General features: G+C 44.3%; 1 protein-coding gene across 50 annotated transcripts in view; it reads left to right on the top strand.

Moving 5' to 3' along the window:
- LOC137503854 (titin homolog) overlaps positions 1 to 20,434 on the top strand; it is a 1,065,379-nt gene that overhangs the window by 75,540 nt on the left and 969,405 nt on the right. The window lies entirely within an intron of this gene.

The raw sequence follows: 20,434 nt of genomic DNA, 5'->3' as shown, positions 1-20,434 counted from the left end.
AAAAAAAAGAAAAAAAAAAAGAATCCATTTCTTCTAACTTGCGACAAAAAAAAATGAAATCTGCCACGGACTCACCATGCCCCTCTCTGAATACCTTGAAGTGTCTACTTTCCAAAATGGGGTCATTTGTGGGGTGTGTTTACTGTCCTCGCATTTTGGGGGGTGCTAATTTGTAAGCACCCCTGTAAAGCCTAAAAGTGCTCATTGGACTTTGGGCCCCTTAGCGCAGTTAGGCTGCAAAAAAGTGCCACACATGTGGTATTGCCGTACTCAAGAGAAGTAGTAGAATGTGTTTTGGGGTGTATTTTTACACATACCCATGCTGGGTGGGAGAAATATCTCTGTAAATGACAATTTTTTCATTTTTTTTACACACAATTGTCCATTTACAGAGTTATTTCTCCCACCCAGCATGGGTATGTGTAAAAATACACCCCAAAACACATTGTACTACTTCTCCCGAGTACGTCGATACCACATGTGTGGCACTTTTTTGCACCCTAACTGCGCTAAAGGGCCCAAAGTCCAATGAGTACCTTTAGGATTTCACAAGTCATTTTGCGGAATTTGATTTCCAGACTACTCCTCACGGTTTAGGGCCCCTAAAATGCCAGGGCAGTATAGGAACCCCACAAATGACCCCATTTTAGAAAGAAGACACCCCAAGGTATTCCGTTAGGAGTATGGTGAGTTCATAGAAGATTTTATTTTTTGTCAAAAGTTAGCGGAAAATTGATTTTTATTGTTTTTTTCACAAAGTGTCATTTTCCACTAACTTGTGACAAAAAATAAAATCTTCTATGAACTCACCATACTCCTAACGGAATACCTTGAGGTGTCTTCTTTCTAAAATGGGGTCATTTGTGGGGTTCCTATACTGCCCTGGCATTTTAGGGGCCCTAAACCGTGAGGAGTAGTCTGGAAATCAAATTCCGCAAAATGACCTGTGAAATCCTAAAGGTACTCATTGGACTTTGGGCCCTTTAGCGCAGTTAGGGTGCAAAAAAGTGCCACACATGTGGTATCGCCGTACTCGGGAGAAGTAGTACAATGTGTTTTGGGGTGTATTTTTACACATACCCATGCTGGGTGGGAGAAATAACTCTGTAAATGGACAATTGTGTGTAAAAAAATCAAAAGATTGTCATTTACAGAGGTATTTCTCCCACCCAGCATGGGTATGTGTAAAAATACACCCCAAAACACATTGTACTACTTCTCCCGAGTATGGCAATACCACATGTGTGGCACTTTTTTGCACCCTAACTGCGCTAAAGGGCCCAAAGTCCAATGAGTACCTTTAGGATTTCACAGGTCATTTTGCGAAATTTGATTTCCAGACTACTCCTCACGGTTTAGGGCCCCTAAAATGCCAGTTCAGTATAGGAACCCCACAAATGACCCCATTTTAGAAAGAAGACACCCCAAGGTATTCCGTTAGGAGTATGGTGAGTTCATAGAAGATTTTATTTTTTGTCACAAGTTAGTGGAAAATGACACTTTGTGAAAAAAACAATAAAAATCAATTTTCCGCTAACTTTTGACAAAAAATAAAATCTTCTATGAACTCACCATACTCCTAACGGAATACCTTTGGGTGTCTTCTTTCTAGAATGGGGTCATTTGTGGGGTTACTATACTGCCCTGGCATTTTAGGGGCCCTAAACCGTGAGGAGTAGTCTTGAAACCAAATGTCGCAAAATGACCTGTGAAATCCTAAAGGTACTCATTGGACTTTGGGCCCCTTAGCGTACTTAGGGTGTAAAAAAGTGCCACACATGTGGTACCGCCGTACTCAGGAGAAGTAGTATAATGTGTTTTGGGGTGTATTTTTACACATACCCATGCTAAGTGGGAGAAATATCTCTGTAAATGACAATTGTTTGATTTGTTTTACACACAATTGACCATTTACATAGAAATTTCTCCCACCCAGCATGGGTATGTGTAAAAATACACCCCAAAACACATTATACTACTTTTCCTGAGTACGGCGGTACCACATGTGTGACACTTTTTTGCAGCCTAGGTGCGCTAAGGGGCCCAACGTCCTATTCACGGGTCATTTTGAGGCATTTGTTTTCTAGACTACTCCTCGCGGTTTAGGGCCCCTAAAATGCCAGGGCAGTATAGGAACCCCACAAGTGACCCCATTTTAGAAAGAAGACACCCCAAGGTATTCCGTTAGGTGTATGGCGAGTTCATAGAAGATTTTATTTTTTGTCACAAGTTAGTAAAAAATGACACTTTGTGAAAAAAAAACAATAAAAAATCAATTTCCGCTAACTTTTGACAAAAAATAAAATCTTCTATGAACTCGTCATACACCTAACAGAATACCTTGGGGTGTCTTTTTTTCTAAAATGGGGTCACTTGTGGGGTTCCTATACCGCCCTGGCATTTTACGGGCCCAAAACCGTGAGTAGTCTGGAAACCAAATGTCTCAAAATGACTGTTCAGGGGTATAAGCATCTGCAAATGTTGATGACAGGTGGTCTATGAGGGGGCGAATTTTGTGGAACCGGTCATAAGCAGGGTGGCCTTTTAGATGACAGGTTGTATTGGGCCTGATCTGATGGATAGGAGTGCTAGGGGGGTGACAGGAGGTGATTGATGGGTGTCTCAGGGGGTGGTTAGAGGGGAAAATAGATGCAATCAATGCACTGGGGAGGTGATCGGAAGGGGGTCTGAGGGGGATCTGAGGGTTTGGCCGAGTGATCAGGAGCCCACACGGGGCAAATTAGGGCCTGATCTGATGGGTAGGTGTGCTAGGGGGTGACAGGAGGTGATTGATGGGTGTCTCAAGGTGTGATTAGAGGGGGGAATAGATGCAAGCAATGCACTGGCGAGGTGATCAGGGCTGGGGTCTGAGGGCATTCTGAGGGTGTGGGCGGGTGATTGAGTGCCCTAGGGGCAGATAGGGGTCTAATCTGATAGGTAGCAGTGACAGGGGGTGATTGATGGGTAATTAGTGGGTGTTTAGGGTAGAGAACAGATGTGAACACTGCACTTGGGAGGTGATCGGACGTCGGATCTGCGGGCGATCTATTGGTGTGGGTGGGTGTTCAGTTTGCCCGCAAGGGGCAGGTTAGGGGCTGATTGATGGATGGCAGTGACAGGGGGTGATTGATGGGTGGCAGTGACAGGGGGTGATTGATGGGTGATTGACAGGTGATTGACAGGTGATCAGTGGGTTATTACAGGGAAGGACAGATGTAAATAATGCCCTGGCGAATTGATAAGGGGGGGTCTGAGGGCAATCTGAGCGTGTAGGCGGGTGATTGGGTGCCCGCAAGGGGCAGATTAGGGTCTGATCTGATGGGTAACAGTGACAGGTGGTGATAGGGGGTGATTGATGGGTGATTGATGGGTAATTAGTGAGTGTTTAGAGGAGAGAATAGATGGAAACACTGCGCTTGGGTGGTGATCTGATGTCGGATCTGCGGGCGATCTATTGGTGTGGGTGGGTGATCAGTTTGCCCGCAAGGGGCAGGTTAGGGGCTGATTGTTGGGTGGCAGTGACAGGGGGTGATTGATGGTTGATAGGTGATTGGCAGGTGATTGACAGGTGATCAGTAAGTTATTACATGGAAGGACAGATGTAATTAATGCACTGGTGAATTGATAAGGGGGGGGGGTCTGAGGGCAATCTGAGCGTGTGGGCAGGTGATTGGGTGCCCGCAAGGGGCAGCTTAGGGTCTGATCTGATAGGTAACAGTGACAGGTGGTGATAGGGGGTGATTGATGGGTGATTGATGGGTAATTAGTGGGTGTTTAGAGAAGATAACAGATGTAAACAATACATTTGGGAGGTAATCTGACGGCGGGTTTGCGGGCGATCTAATGGTGTGGGTGGGAGATCAGATTGCCCGCAAGGGGCAGGTTAGGGGCTGATTGATGGGTGGCAGTGACAGGGGGTGATTGATGGGTGATAGGTGATTGGCAGGTGATTGACAGGTGATCAGTGGGTTATTACAGGGAAGAACAGATGTAATTAATGCACTGGCGAATTGATAAGGGGGGGTCAGAGGGCAATCTGAGCGTGTTGGCGGGTGATTGGGTGCCCGCAAGGGGCAGATTAGGGTCTGATCTGATAGGTAAAAGTGACAGGTGGTGATAGGGGGTGATTGATGGGTGATTGATGGGTAATTAGTGGGTGTTTAGAGGAGAGAATAGATGTAAACAATGGATTTGGGAGGTGATCTGATGTCGGATCTGCGGGCGATCTATTGGTGTGGGTGGGTGATCAGATTGCCCGCAAGGGGCAGGTTAGGGGCTGATTGTTGGGTGGCAGTGACAGGGGGTGATTGATGGGTGATTGATGGGTGATTGACGGGTGATTGACAGGTTATCAGGGAAGATAGATGCATACAGTACACAGGGGGGGGGGTCTGGGGGGGGGGGTCTGGGGAGAATCTGAGGGGTGGGGGGGTGATCAGGAGGGGGCAGGGGGCAGGGGGGGATATAAAAAAAAAATAGCGTTGACAGATAGTGACAGGGAGTGTTTGATGGGTTATTAGGGGGGTGATTGGGTGCAAACAGGGGTCTGGGGGGTGGGCAAGGAGGGGTCTGAGGGGTGCTGTGGGCGATCAGTGGGCGGGGGGGGGCAGATCAGTGTGTTTGGGTGCAGACTAGGGTGGCTGCAGCCTGCCCTGGTGGTCCCTCGGACACTGGGACCACCAGGGCAGGAGGCAGCCTGTATAATACACTTTGTATACATTACAAAGTGTATTATACACTTTGTATGCGGCGATCGCGGGGTTAACATCCCGCCGGCGCTTCCGTACGGCCGGCGGGATGTTACGGCGGGTGGGCGGAGCCAGTTGCCGGGGGAAGCGTGCGTCATCAATGACGCGATCGCTCCCCCGGCATGCCTAAAGGACGCGCCGCCTGAAGGCGTATTGCGGTCCTTTAGGCGTCCACTTTGCCGCCGCCCATGGGCTGTGGGCGGTCGGCAAGTGGTTAAATGGGAAGAAGTAAAAAAAAATGGCTTGAAACTCTCAGAGAAAAAAAATATGCATATCTGAATAAAACATAGCGAGTGATAGAAAAAGACACAAAGCACACACTGTGATGGTGAATTTCCAGACAGGGAGAATGAAACTGGCATTGTCCTGTTTCACCCTCATTCATTTGCCTTACACCTGGATGTAACTTTTCTTGAAGAGTATCAGTAAAGGCCGGTGATTCCAACAGTGCTGGCATTGCTATATTTCATTTTGTTTGAGTGAAACTTTATATTTATCACTACAGGCTAAAAAAGGTCTTAACAGAGACCATGTGCATATCATTCAGTATAATAAAATGGAAATTGGTAACCAATATGGATGTATTCATATAATCCTATTCCAATTCTGGTAAAATAAATACTAAATAAATGACAATAAGATACTAACATTTATAGGGTGCTAAATGTCAGAGTAATAAATGTCCTCATATGCAAATTTCCACTGACCCAGCAAGGGAAAAAAATTGAGACCGCCAAAGCTAGCTAAAGTCAATATATTGCCCTGTCAGAGAGATTTTGATAGGCCAAATGTAAATTGTATAGTTTAGATTTGCATGTTGGAATACTCAGTACTGTTTAGTTCATTGCTAGTGAACAAGTCTATTTCTTCAAAATTCATATAGCATCACACTTGTTGAAATACAGTATGTTATAAAGCAAACCTGAAGTCAAAATAAACTGATGAGATGGGCAGTTGCCTCTATAGGCCAACTCCTAAGTAGATGTTTCCTGGAATTGCACACTCTTGTTTTGTGTTAAAGGGTTAACAATCTAATGCTATAATCTTGAATGCCTCGAGTAAATTTTAATTTTTATGCAGCTCTAAGACCTGGGACCCACCATGGCATTGTGTGGCAAATGTAAAGCACCCACAATTTGCCGAAATCACGGAAGTGCCAAAATTTCAGAGGGATCACAATTTGTCTACTAAAGCCACTAATGCAATTGCTCTAGGATTGCTCCGAAAATACTGCAAACACTGCTAATGGGACCACCCCCTAGGAATCCACTGGTGTAGCTCTTTGCCTATCGCTGAGCACTGCAAAAGCAATCCTAGTGGATCTTAGACCAAATACAGATCAGTCTATTTAATGTTTTATCTGTTCCCTGCTCACACAAGTGTTTTCCTTCAGCCACACAGGAATTTATGAGCTCTGATTAGTTATTAGTGAAAGTTGCATTGCTCTAACTCAGGCTTTCTCAACCAGGGTTCCCTGGAACCCCAGGGTTCCTTGAGGACTCTACAGGGGTTCCTTGGCATTTTACCCCATTGTGGGGGAAGTATAATAGAGCACACTATAATAGGTGTTACTGTAACAAGAAGCACTAAATTGGGGGGTCAGGAGACAGTATAATGAGTGGCAGTGTAATAGGAGATAGTGAAATTAGCAGCCTAACCTACTTAAAGACCATGCCTCCTGAAAAATAAATGTAGGGGTTCCTCGAGACCAAAAAATTGTTTTCAGGGGTTCCTTGAGATCCAAAAGTTATTTACAGGGTTCCTCCAGGGTAAAAAGGTTGAGAAAGGCTGCTCTAACTGCAGCTTCATCATAGCGAAATACTCAGTTAGGGCCCTGCCTGGATTCTTATCTAGAGATAATTGAAATTGCCGCTGGCAGTTTAACTAGATTTTTGTCTAACTTCCGGGTGTATTTCATGAAATGGTTTTACAAACTGTCATTATAAATCTGACACTAACTAGCTTAAACATTTGGCCAAAATGCGTGTATGTGAAGCTGTGACATAAAAATGTCAGGGTTTACTGAAGCAGCATTAGTACACAGCTGTACTACACTAGTATACAAATTTAATACACATACAATTCACTACAGCTCACTCCCCAGCAGGCGCAGTATCGGCTTTCCGCCAGAGGCGTAGCTAGGGTTTTCAGCGCCCGGGGACAAATACCGGCTTAGCACCCCCCAACAGGTGGTCGTGTGTTGCGCAAAGTGGGAGTGGTAATGCAGAGTGTGGGCATGGTCATAGGTGAAGCCAAATTTGTACATAGTCCACCTGTAAAACAGCAGGCTTCCATATATGGTACAATCCCTTTATACTGAACTTCAAGGGACAAGAACAAGTAGTTTACTATATCAGAATTGGGCATACATTGTATATTTATGCAAACACATTTTCGGGACCCAGGGACTAAGATTACTAGACCAGGATTAGTCATACAGGTGCATGGTCGGGACCTGGCAACAGAGTTTACTACTGTATATCAGGATTGGTCATACATTGTATATATAACGACCTTCATGGCAGATCAGATATTTAAGACCCTCAACGACTCTGGGCAAAGTATCGCGATTGCTTGACTTCCAGGTTGCAACTGTCTTGTAAAATTGTGCATACCCACCGGCCGGAAGATGGATTGCTTGAATGCTTGTGTTGACGTCGCTGGATCCATCTTTCTCTGTGGGGTGGTGAGTATTTAGCTTAAAGGGAACCTGAGATAGGGATATATAGACAAATCATACATACCTGGGGCTTCCTCCAGCCCCCTCCGGCCTGAATGCTCCCACACCGTCCTTTCCCGACTCCCCATTCTTCTGCAATTGGCTCCGGAACGTCCTCTGGTCTGGGGCCAACTGCACATGCGCGGTCATGGCTGCGTGCATGCTCCCATCTCCTGGTTCGTTCTGTACCTACGCAGAAGACAGGGGTCTCTCCTGGCCGGACTGTGGATGCGCCGACTGGAGGATTTTTCGGGGCCAGTTGCGGGCAAAGGAGAAGGCGACGATGAGGACGATGAGGGAGCAATCAGGCTGGAGGGGGTTGGCGGAAGCCCCAGGTATATATACATTTTCAAAGGGGCCCCATCTCAGGTACACTTTAAGCATGCAGGAGGATATATATATATATATATACACAATCTTTACACAGCAGGTCAAGCATAATTAAACAGCTGGGAGGTATTCAATTTATTGCCCTAATAATGCCTGTCAGAGGACGCAGGGTCAACACTTTGCGATAACTTTGGGAAAACTTTGTCTGTGAATACTGGTGTCATGGAATAGGTCTGCTGAGCCTGTTACGCACAGCAGGCTTGTCAGAGTGGCTGCACAGAGGAGAGGAGGGGGGCACTGACAGCCCTTCGTGATATTAAATCAGAGCAACAGCTCCAGTCTCACCCATACTTGTCCTGTCCCTACGCTGGCTCGTTCTTGCTTCAAATGCTGCTGCTGCTGCTCGTCTTCCTTCCTTCTTCCTCCCCTCACCCAATCATCAGGAAGCACAACAGAGGGGAGGGGTTGGGAGAGGAAGAAGCTTGTAGCTGAGTAGCTAAGCTGACTGCGGGCTGTCCGTCCATTCACAGTATCTGTAGTGTAATGTAAGATCCTCTATGGCAGATAGCGGCAGCGGCTGAGCGCCCTCTAGTCCCAGCGCCTGGGGGCATCTGTACCCCTTCCCCCCCCCCCCCCCACCCATAGCTACGCATCTGCTTTCCGCTCTGAGATAGGCGGAAATAGCCGATCGCTGTTGGGCCGTTCTACTGCGCAGGCACAAGTCTCCTGCGCAGTAGAGCGGACCCGACAGAAATCTGCTATTTTCGCCTATCTCCGTGCAGAGAGCCGCAACAGCACCCCTGCTGGAGCCAGGGAAGGTAAATAAATCAGCGCTTATCAGTGCTTGTCAGGCTTGTCAAGGGAGGATTCCAGAACACTTCGGGGGAGCCAGCGCTGGACTGCCTGCAGCTGCAGGGGAGGGGGAAGCCTCATTGCGACCCTGAGGCTTCCCACTCCTGAGGTGAGTACCTCCCAGGGGAACTTTTTTTTGTTACAAGTTCTCTTTAAAAAATACATTTGAAACACTTAAAGGTGATTGTCATGGAACGATAAGCAATGCTTAGTGTGGTTTGTCTTCTTAAAACAGAAGGTATTTGCACTAATTCACCTTTAAGTGAACATCTGTGTTTACCCACAATGCACCACTACTGAATATGCAAATGATCTCTTTATGCCCCTGAAGCTAGGCTAGCATCCAGAACCGCTGGTGTATAGCTAGCCTATAGCTTTAAATTTTACAGAGCCACACCCAACTTACATGCAGGAAGCTTGTGTTGTGGGTAACACTTAAAGAGACACTGAAGCAAATTAATTTTGCCCTTTTTACCTTATAATTTGCTTCAGTGCTCTCAGCACAAGTAAACCGCCATGTCCCCGCCGCAAAACATGGGCTGCAGAGCCCCCAAATCCCTGGGGGGGCAATCTGGCCGGCATTTCCGCAAAGAGGCAGAGCTTTCAGCTTCAGCTCTGCCTCTCCTGATGTCAATCGCAGTGGATCGCCGCCTCTCCCCACTCCTCTCACTCTTCCTTCACAGAGAGGGGCAGGGAGAGGCGGAGATCCGTGTGGCAATTGACGGCAGGAGAGGCAGAGCTACAGCAGAAAGCTCTGCCTCTCAGCGCAGCAAAATCCACGTCGTTTTGCGGCGGGGATGCGGCGGTTTACTTGTGCTGAGACTACTGAAGTGAATTATAAGGTAAAAAGGGCAAAATGTATTCGCTTCAGTGTCTCTTTAAAGCTGAATGATCACAAATACCTTCTGTTTTAAGAGGACTTCTCGTTCTCTTTTAGTCCCCTACTCTTTCCCTGCGGTTTTGGGTCACTCCGAGCGGCTTGATTACTCGGAAGGATAAACAAAATGCTCAGTAAGTAAAATTATTCAGAAATACTTTGCTCTGAGTAGGTGCTGTAAATCTTGATGTTTTAATTGCCGCATAAATATTCATTATTCTGATTAATGATGATACATGCACATATACAGTTTTTCATTACTTACTATCACTTAGTAAATAATCACAGGCATTCTGCTTATTTAATGGAAAAGGAAATGAATACCAGGCCGACTTGTGAATTATCATTGTTTGACCATTGCTAGACTGATAGAGAATGCGCTATGAAGCTAACACTGAGTATACGAATGCTCAGTACATATATTTTTTCTCCTTCTCCCTGAATAACAAATGAGGTTTAATATAATTTTATAAAGTGAAAGTTAAATTAGATTCAATCATGACTTAGTGCCCTCATCGCCCCATTATCTAAATATTAATATTGCCAGAGATGAACTTAGATAAACACTTGGGTAATTAAGCCATGTTTATAATGTGCCTTCATGAAATCATTCACATGCAGCGGGCAGCAGCGGAGACTAAAGTTATGTGTGTTTAATAGATAATGATCAGAGTTTGATATTCAGAAGTGCGCAAGGGTAGAAGTAGCAACACTATCAGTTCAGCTTCTTCATCCTTGTCTGTCATACTCCATATGAGATAAAAGCCCTGCAATTACTTTTGTAATATCTAGCTATCTCTTCAGCTGCATACACTGAATACATCTCCCCATTCAAATATTAATTTTACATTATACCTGTTGGACATGAGCTAATTTAAAGATGCATTTGCAGAACAATAATCTCATAAAGAACTGGTTTTATATAATACTGCTGCTACTACTGCTGACTGTGGGCTTCACTTGTATGAAGCCTAAGGCCCTGTTTCCATTTGTGCCTACAGTGTCATGAAAACTTGGGTACTAAAACTCTAGAGTTGTTGTCATTTGCCATCTTGCTTTATTGAAATGATCTGTTTGGCCAATTATGCTTTCCAAAGTCCAGTAAAACGCTTTTCCTTGTAATTGCAGTCAATCAAGTATTATGGTGCTTTACAGTAACAATCATGTCTACTATGGCGCGTACATCAAAAAAGGGCGTCGGAAAAAAGGGCACGAGGTGTAAATGATAAGCAGTAATACCGTTTATAAAAATATTGTGTTGTATTTCGTTTACAAATAATGTTTTACAAATTTAGAAATCATTAAATAATGTGTATGAAATCGCCAATTGTGAAAATGTTAATCTTCCCTGTTTCAAAAGTGAAACTTATAATTACGCTTGTTAAAAAACGATAATATATGTTTAATCGTTATAATTGTATATTATTGTGAATAACCTTCATTTATCGTTTTTTCTTATAATAAAATCTGAAAATATTGTTTATAACGATGATATAAATAGAACTACATTCGTAATAAGTGTTGTAAAACAGTAGTAAGTATTACTAACATTTTACTAAAACTATACCTAACCCTACTCTCACACAGAACCCTCCCTTTACCTATCCCTAACCCCTAGACCCCCCTGGTGGTGTCTAACCCTAAGACCCCCCTGGTGGTGCCTAACCCTAACCACCCCCCTAGTGGTGCCTAGCCCTAAGACTTCCCTGGTGGTGCCTAACCCTAACCACCCCCTGGTGGTATATATTGTACTGTAACTATACCTAACCCTTCTCTCACTCAGAACCCTCCCTGTACCTATCCCTAACCTCTAGACCCCCCTGGTGGTGCCTAACCGTAAGAACCCCTAGTGGTGACTAACCCTAAGACCCCCCTGGTGGTGCCTAACCCTAAGCCCCCCCTGGTGGTGCCTAACCCTAACCACCCCCCTGGTGGTGCCTAACCCTAACCACCTCCTTACTGATTGCTTTATTATGTGGATAATAATGTTTTACAAATAGTGACTGTAAAAAATATATTGCAATTTATGTTACGTACTAATCGCTTTATTTTCTGACTAATAATGTTTTACATACATTAAGGGATACAATTTTAAATAATTTTATTGTGTGGATAATAATGTTTTACAAATAGTGACTGTAAAAAATATATTGCAATTTATGTTACGTACTGATCGCTTTATTTTGTGAATAATAATGTCTTACAAACAGTAAGGGATACAATTTTAATTAATGTTTTAGTTAAATAGGATAAATATGTTTAGTATTTTTATAAACGTTATTCGTCACAGGTGCATTTTCTAAACTTAAATCATCACAAACACAGTTATAAAACATTAAAAATCTCCGGGCGCCGTTTGTAAAATGTTAATAATCTCGGGCGCCCTTTTTTCCTGTTCGGCGCCCATTAGCAATATTTATGTGAGTGAATGGCTGCGCCCTTTTTGCCCACTAGCTGCCGGCGCCCTTTTTTCCTGTTACCACTATGGCAGGATACAGACTTGTGGATCACAGGAAATAAGTGCTGAATACCCAGATAGCTCATGGTGACCCAGAATCACTAGGAAAGTGTAAGGGTTAAAAGAGACCGAAAAGCCCTCTAACTAAAAAATCAATGCTGCTGAATATTAAAAAGGAAATTTTGTATTCAGTAAGAAAGTGTTGTGCCATTGTAAAACCACAAAAACTGATCATACATTAGAGGTTTAGAGACATGTGACTGATGCTCCAGAACAAAAAGTAATGTCTTTGCTCCTCAGCAGAAGTTTATCTACACTAGAGAGTCAAATCAAGGTCAACAAGTTTGGCAGTGCTGCTAATTTTTCAAAGACATTCAAAGGCTAGAACCTAGATCAAGAAAAGGATAAGTATCTCCTGAAAGAATCTTCTGGGCATGCTGAACGTGATCCCTGCCATTTATTAGTGCCTAAAGCTTTAGCAAAAGTGCTAGGACTTTAGAAACTCCATTGCTGTCAATGAGACCGGTTGGTGTTGACTGGCTTTTCTAGAGATATTACTGCAAACATTTTGGTGGCACTGATTATTGATTTGACCTCCATAGGAAAGAAAAAGAAAATACCGGCCAAAGCCAATGAAATGACCAGCAAGTGCCAGTTAGTGCCTCTCAGCATCAGTTAATGGCTGCCAAAAGCATCAGTTAGTGCCTGCTAAATGGGACAAGACGAGCATGTACAGCATCATTCAGTACTTCTGAGTAGGGATAGTAAATGCAGGATTATGCAAATGTAATATGCAAATGTATTCAGCTTGAAACTGGACCAAGCCCACATTAACTCTCAGAGCCGGATTAAGGCTAAATGGGGCCCTAAGCAAAGTAACTGATTTGGGCCCCCATCATGTCGTAATAGAATCAGAAGATGCAGCTGCACAGCAACATGCCGCACACACCGGCGCAGCCGAGCTACTGGTTGCTATGGGCAACAGCCCACTTTCCTCTGTGGGTGCACAATGCAGGGAATAGCACCGGCAAAATGCAGAGTGAGGGATGAATGGCTGGGACATTTGCACTCAGGGGCTGGGGCACCCCTGTGAAGAGGGCGCCAGATATCAAAGCAGCAGCACTTTCCCCCTGCATCTCCAGCCTGGCAATAGCAGAAAGCTCTGGACACCGCTAAACCGGAAGCCGTTCCCCAGACAGAATTACATAACCTCCCCTACCACCGAACAACCGATTTCCTACCTAGACAGCCACCATGCAACCTCCATCCCAGTGAATATGATAGTCCAGCAGAGAAGGCAGCCGCAGCGGGGGAGAATGACAGCACCAGATGACTCACATTCACCTATTGCGATCCAAGCAATAGAGGTTCCGTCATCCGGAGCCCATCTGTCTTCCCTAGAGTGCTGCCGCTCTGTTACTACTACTATTACTACGTCCTGTCTGATCTGAGAATCAGGAAGTTCAGAGCGAGCGGCTGCACTGTAGAAGAGACAGATGGGATTCAAATGACTGGATCTCTATCGTTTGGATCATGGATAGGTGAGTGAGCGTTTGCCATCTGCTGCTATCATTCTTGCTGCAGCTGTGGTTCTTTGTGGGAAGGGAGGGCAGAGTGGGCAGCGGCAGAGCGCACAGTAGCAGGAGGGGGACCTAGGAGGAAAGCCTGGCTCTGAAGACAATCAGCAGTGCACGGCATCATTTGACAAGACAAGACAAATAACATTTATATCGCGCTTTTCTCCTGGCGGACTCAAAGCGCCAGAGCTGCAGCCACTAGGATGCACCCTATAGGCAGTAGCAGTGTTAGAGAGACTTGCCTAAGGTCTCCTACTGAATAGGTGCTGGCTTACTGAACAGGCAGAGCCGAGATTCGAACCCTGGTCTCCTGTGTCAGAGGCAGAGCCCTTAAAGGGACTCCGAGCAGTGCCTGTGGGTATGCCTTTAAGCATACCCACAACTAATTAATTACATCCTCACACCTACCAGCATGATGTTTGTAATTATATACCCCTGGGTTCCTTATATTTCATTGCATTGTGCTGAATCGAGCTGCCGACTTTGGAGAAAAGTTGTCCTGTGGCCGTGATTTAGATCGCGAAAATAGCAAAAACTAAAAAGCATAGGGCGGCCATTTATATATCATTGGAAAGAGGAGAAAGAGAGCTTTAAAATGATATGCATCTTTCCATAGTTACGGCACTGCTCAGAGTCCCTTTAACCATTATACCATCCAGCCACCGCTGACAGGATGGCGAGGGCTGGTTTATGTGCAGATGGGGCCCCTTTGACTCTGAATCCCAAGCGACTGCTTTTGTTGCCTGGTCGGTAATCCGGCCCTGTTAACTCTGGATTATTTGCATCTCATTGACCATCATTGACCACCATCAAAATATTCTCAAGAATTTAAGTTATAACTTGAGCTTATTTTTTTTTTTTTGGTTTGTTTTAGATATCATAGGGAGGTTCTAATCTGTGTCATCTTTCTATTTATGTGTCACCTTTTACACTCACTTCTTGTTATGCGATCAGGACATGAAGCTGAATGGTTATAGAAAGAGCAGTAAAAGCCTCACTAATCTTTTTCAATTTAACTAAAAGCATTTTCTTGGTTTCTGTGTCCCCATTTTTGCTTCCTGTCATCCTCCAACCTGTTGTGTCCACTAACATCATTACTAAGTACCAGTTTGGGTGAGAACAGCACAGCTATGAATATGAAACTCTTTGTCCCCAGGCAGATGTGTGCAGGAGCTTTGTACTTAACCACTGCCATAAATCACACTGGTAAATGGAAATAGTGGTGAGGATGCACATACACATTTTATATGTCTTTTACATCCTACTTGAGCTATGAATTCCCAATTCCCTAACTCTTTACTCACAGTAGGTATCTCTCTTCTTCCCCAATAGGGATGGTCAAAAGTGTTGAATTCAGAATCCAGCGAAATTGTGAAATTCGCACTGACATCCAATGAATTCTGATTTTTTATTTTTTTTTTATGGCTTCTAAGTTTACTTTGTGAATTAACAAAATTGTGAAATAATTATAATGCATTGTGACTAAGATTTTGTACTAATCACAATTAAGATATATTATAGTAGTAAGTGGGAAAATAGGTTCACAGCAGGTTATAATTTTGCTATACAAGTTCCATGCAAAACTTGAAATATGTGCAACGTTTTGCATTGAAGCCAATGGCAGAAATTGGATTTCTACCTTTTTGGTATATAATGATCATTTGGGGATGGGTAAGGTTTGGTTGGGCCTGCATTTGGGATAGGGGTTGGTTTAGGGTTATTGTTTGGGGATTAGGGCCTTTGTTAAGGAATATATATATATATATATATATATATATATATATATATATATATATATATATATATATATATATATATATATATATATATATGCAGTTCACAAAGTTTTGTTTTTTTTAGAAATTGTGAATGTAAATTCATAATAGGCCAAACTTGCTAGGCTAGAAATAGTAGGTTTTACTTGGTGCTTGATGCACACACCCTTCTGTGTTGAAATGTTTCATTTCATTTCTTTGGAGCTGGGTGGTGGATGGTCCCCTCAAGGGGGGCTGTCTGCGCCTGTCCCCCCCCCCGAGGGTGCGATGCGGGGGAGCCACCGGGGGTGCGATGCAGGGGAGTCACCCCAGAGCTGTAACCCGCTTGGGGTGGCCCCTGCTTTGTTCCCCTTTCTTGTAGTGTTCCCCGGTCATGCTCATTTGGCAGATTGTGAATGACACCCCTGGACGCAATGCGCAATAATGTAGGTACCTATCCTTTGGGAGGCAGGTGCAGGCGGCTCTTTCAGGCAATGGCCATGCTTGGGGGGTCGCCTGCACTTCTCGGTCCCCCCCGGGGCTACAGGATCTCTGAGCAGTGAGAGGGCTTGGAGCTCTGTTCGTGCTGCTCTCTGTTTCATGGGAGCCTTGGGGCCTACACGCGGCGTCCCTGGATAACTGCTAAAGCAGGATGAAACTAATCCCCGCAGGGTAAAAATTTGCGGTATAATTAGTTGTAAAACCCTGCATATTATGGCAAGCGAAAGCAAATTACCACAAGCAAAAGTTTTTTACACTTGGGCTCAACAAAATAGTAATGGCCCGTTAAATGTACCCTCGGTGCAGCTCTCTTGTGCTGGATGGAGCCAGTCACTGGTAAAAACAGAAGGGTAAGGGGAGACAGAGAGCGCTCCGATGGTGCATTACCACAAATATGTACTTTACACACGCTTAAAATAATACACTTACAATTTGTGTAGTAATACTGCGCCTTGCAGTATTAGCCTAAGCCTAATCCAGCCTGGCCAGGGCTGGAGGGGTGGATGGAGTCACACAATGGCGTCCCTCTGCGGAAAACGATGCGCAGTGACTGCTGTCTGACGTCACTACAGGTTTCGGGGTAAGTCCACGCCTTCCTCAGGACCCGTTTTCCGCAGAGGGACGCCATTGTGTGACTCCATCCACACCTCCAGCCCTGGCCAGGCTGGATTAGGCTGAGGCGACCCACTAACGGACTATGCAAGGCGCAGTATTACTACACAAATTGTAAGTGTATTATTTTAAGCGTGTGTAAAGTACATATTTGTGGTAATGCACCATCGGAGCGCTCTCTGTCTCCCCTTACCCAAGCGAAAGCAAATGCAAGTTTACATGAGCTATGCCTCTTGATTAAGCCAATTAGGCCAAACTTTCTAGCCTAGAAATATCCGGTTTCACTTGGTGCCTGATGCACACAACCTTCTGTGTTGAAATAAATTCATAATTGTCCATAACATTCCATATTTAGTCATCACAATTCTGTGAATTCTGATTTTATTTATCCTCTTCTTCACCCCCCCCCCCCCCCCAGCCACCATTAATACTATATACTTTGCTACTTGTGACCTAGGCTCTGTCTTTCTCCTGCCCATAACCTGATCTTTCTTGATAGCCTCCAACCTCAGTAAGTGCTGATATGTCCACAAATGTTCTGTCACAGTGGGCGGCAAGGGGAGTGCACAGCTTCCGTCAATAATTTCGAAATAACATACACTGTGGCACCACAATGCCTGTGATTGGCAGAATCCCACCTAATAAACAGCAAGTGTCCCTGCGTCCCATGTCCATGTGTTAGTGCTTTTTTGCACTGCGCATGAGCAGCGAGGAATGCAGAGACACTTAAGAGAGCTGAGGGAGGACAGGGCCAGAAGGGGTGGGCGTGTGTGTGTGCGTGCATGCACTGGGCAGGTGCGCGCATGTGTGCGACGGCAAGTGTTGACAGACCTAGCACGTTTTTAAACAGGCTAAGGTCACTAGTATAGCATAATCTCTGCACTCTTATGTTGTACAGGGCTCCATGAAGACACACAAAAGGTAGGGTGCCCATGCCCTCGACCTCTTCTATTATTCACCAGCTTTACAAAATATGTGCATAACTGAATTATTTATTGCATTGGTTTTTATTTATTGCACACTTAGTCATCATTTTCTTTACATTGAGTGGCTTGTGGTTCTCACCATATTAGTTACAGAGGCATTTGGTTACAAAATGCCAGTCCCCAGCAGCAAATATATGAACTGAAAACCTTACTTTTAGGTGGCAGGGATAACAGACATATAACATATATTAACTTCATGTGGGAGCTGAAGTAGGGGAATGAAGCTGTTCTTAAACCTTGCTATTTTATTCAACCTATCCATAGTAGAATACTTATTTATATCTAGGTTATGGAATGAGACTTTGTAGAAGGTTTCCAAATGTTAAAGTGGCACTAAAGTGAAAAAAGTACGATTTAATGAATTGTATGTGTACGGATAATTAATAGAACATTAGTAGCAAAGAAAAGAGTCTCATATTTTTTTCAGCTATACAGCTTTTTTCTTTTTCTTTTTTTCTATAAAATTGCATCATTCTCTAATATTTGCAGTTTACAAATTACACTCTGTATTTTAAATGATGAAACAGAGCAGAGCTAATGACCCTTTGAACTTCCTGTCAGAAAAACCTTAAACAAGAAACAATGAGAGACAGTTTGAGATAAGTGCTTCATAAAACAGTACTGTATCCAACCCAAGTTGGGTCAGAAAGCTCAGAGAAGTTTTTTTGCATAAGTAACAACTGAAGTTTCTTAAAGGGAACCAGAGAGGAACCTTGTTAAAAAATAGAACAAGCTTTTATACATACCTGGGGCTTCTCTCAGCCCCATAAGCCTGGATCGCTCCCACGCCGCCATCCTCCGCTTCCTGGATCCGCCGGTACCATACCCATCACTTCCAGCGGACGCGGCCAATTGTCCGCATCACAGGGGCTCCCTCCATACTCGTACGCATGAGGCTGCGCAGTAGGCAGCCTCATGTGTACGAATATGGAGGGAGCCCCATGTGATGCGGACAATTGGCCGCGTCTGCCGGCCAACTGGCCGACTCGTGGCAATGACGGGACCCGGTACCGGCGGATCAAGGCAGCAGAGGATGGCGGCGTGGGAGCGATCCGTGCTTATGGGGCTGGAGGAAGCCCCAGGTATGTATAAAAGCTTCCCCCCAACGTCTCTGGTTCCCTTTAACTTTTCCAGTACTGGAAACAATATGAGACTCACATCTGTACTAATAATGTTCTTTTTCTTAGTTGTACTACGCATCCAAATCATTATCTCATAAGTTTACTTTCACTACAGATTCCCTTTAAGGAAACGGTGTGCTAGACATACCATTGAGTACAGTATGTTAACAAAAGGACAATGAACAGATGTCTGGTGTTTGTACGTGCAATCACATGGCAAGTTGTTTTAAGTTATGAAACTAGTTCACCAACTTGAATGTGACAGATGTTTAACGTACTGTATTAATGGCATGTTTTGATTCAGAGCAGATGCTTGTACTTAACCATTACCGAATTTTACAATATAACCAGGTCCAAACCCAAAAATATTTTAAGGACAACAGTCACACATACACACAGATTTGGTCTGTATAGTAGCCAAACTACTATAACTACCCATGGTTACTCAATTTCGACCAGTCATGCTGATTCCTGCATTATCTGTGAATTCACAAATCTATAAATGGTACTTATTCGACTTTCCCTGATTTTGTTTATCATGGTCTGCTCTTCTGATCTTGCACACTGGAATCGAGCCCTGTCCCCTTTGCTCTGCAAGTAGGGTAAGGCTCCCTGCACACTGCAAATCCGTTTTCCGATTTCGTTTCCGATTTGCAATTCCGATTTTCCCTGAATACAATCAACAGAAAAACGGAGGAAAAATGCAGCATGCAGTAACAATTAAAAATTGGAATTGGATATAAACACGATTATAAATCGGAATCGGAATCACATGCAGTGTGCAGGGAGCCTTAAACATTGCATGTGATTCCGATTTTTAATCAGTTTTTACATCCGATTCCAATTTTTAATCTTTACTGCATGCTGCGTTTTTTCCTCCATTTTTCTGTTGATTGCATTCAGGGAAAATCGGAATTGGAAATCGGAATCTGAAACGGAATCGCAAAACGGATTTGGAGGGTGCAGGGAGCCTAAGGGGCTTTTTTAACCACTTGAGGACCGTGGGCTTTACCCCCCTTAAAGAGAACCCGAGGTGTGTTTGAAGAATGTTATCTGCATACAGAGGCTGGATCTGCCTATACAGCCCAGCCTCTGTTGCTATCCCAAACCCCACTAAGGTCCCCCTGCACTCTGCAATCCCTCATAAATCACAGCCATGCTGTGAGGCTGTGTTTACATCTGTAGTGTCAGTCTCAGCTGCTCCCCCGCCTCCTGCATAGCTCCGGTCCCTGGCCCCGTCCCTTCCCTCCAATCAGCAGGGAGGGAAGGGATGCAGGTGAGGACTGGAGTTCTACAGGAGGCGGGGAGAGCAACAGACTGACACTATAGAGATAAACACAGCCAGCTCTGACAAGCTGTTTGTCAGCAGCGTGGCTGTGATTTATGAGGGATTGCAGAGTGCAGGGGGACCTTAGGAGGGTTTGGGATAGCAACAGAGGCTGGGCTGTATAGGCAGATCCAGCCTCTGTATGCAGATAATATTCTTCAAACCCACCTCGGGTTCTCTTTAAGGACCGGCCACTTTTTTTCCATTCAGACCACTGCAGCTTTCACGGTTTATTGCTCGCTCATACAACCTACCACCTAAATGAATTTTGCCTCCTTTTCTTGTCACTAATAAAGCTTTCTTTTGGTGCTATTTGATTGCTCCTGCGATTTTTACTTTTTATTATATTCATCAAAAAAGACATGAATTTTGGCAAAAAAATTATTTTTTTAAATTTCTGTGCTGACATTTTTCAAATAAAGTAAAATTTCTGTATACATGCAGCGTGAAAAATGTGGACAAACATGTATATTTATTGGTTTGGGTAAAAGTTATAGCGTTTACAAACTATGGTGCAAAAAGTGAATTTTCCCATTTTCAAGCATCTATGACTTTTCTGACCACCTGACATG

This window comes from Hyperolius riggenbachi, chromosome 4, assembly GCF_040937935.1.
Source record: "Hyperolius riggenbachi isolate aHypRig1 chromosome 4, aHypRig1.pri, whole genome shotgun sequence".
Taxonomy (NCBI): Eukaryota; Metazoa; Chordata; class Amphibia; order Anura; family Hyperoliidae; genus Hyperolius; species Hyperolius riggenbachi.
Note: the sequence above shows the minus strand (reverse complement) of the source record. Positions and strands in the feature narration are given on the sequence as shown.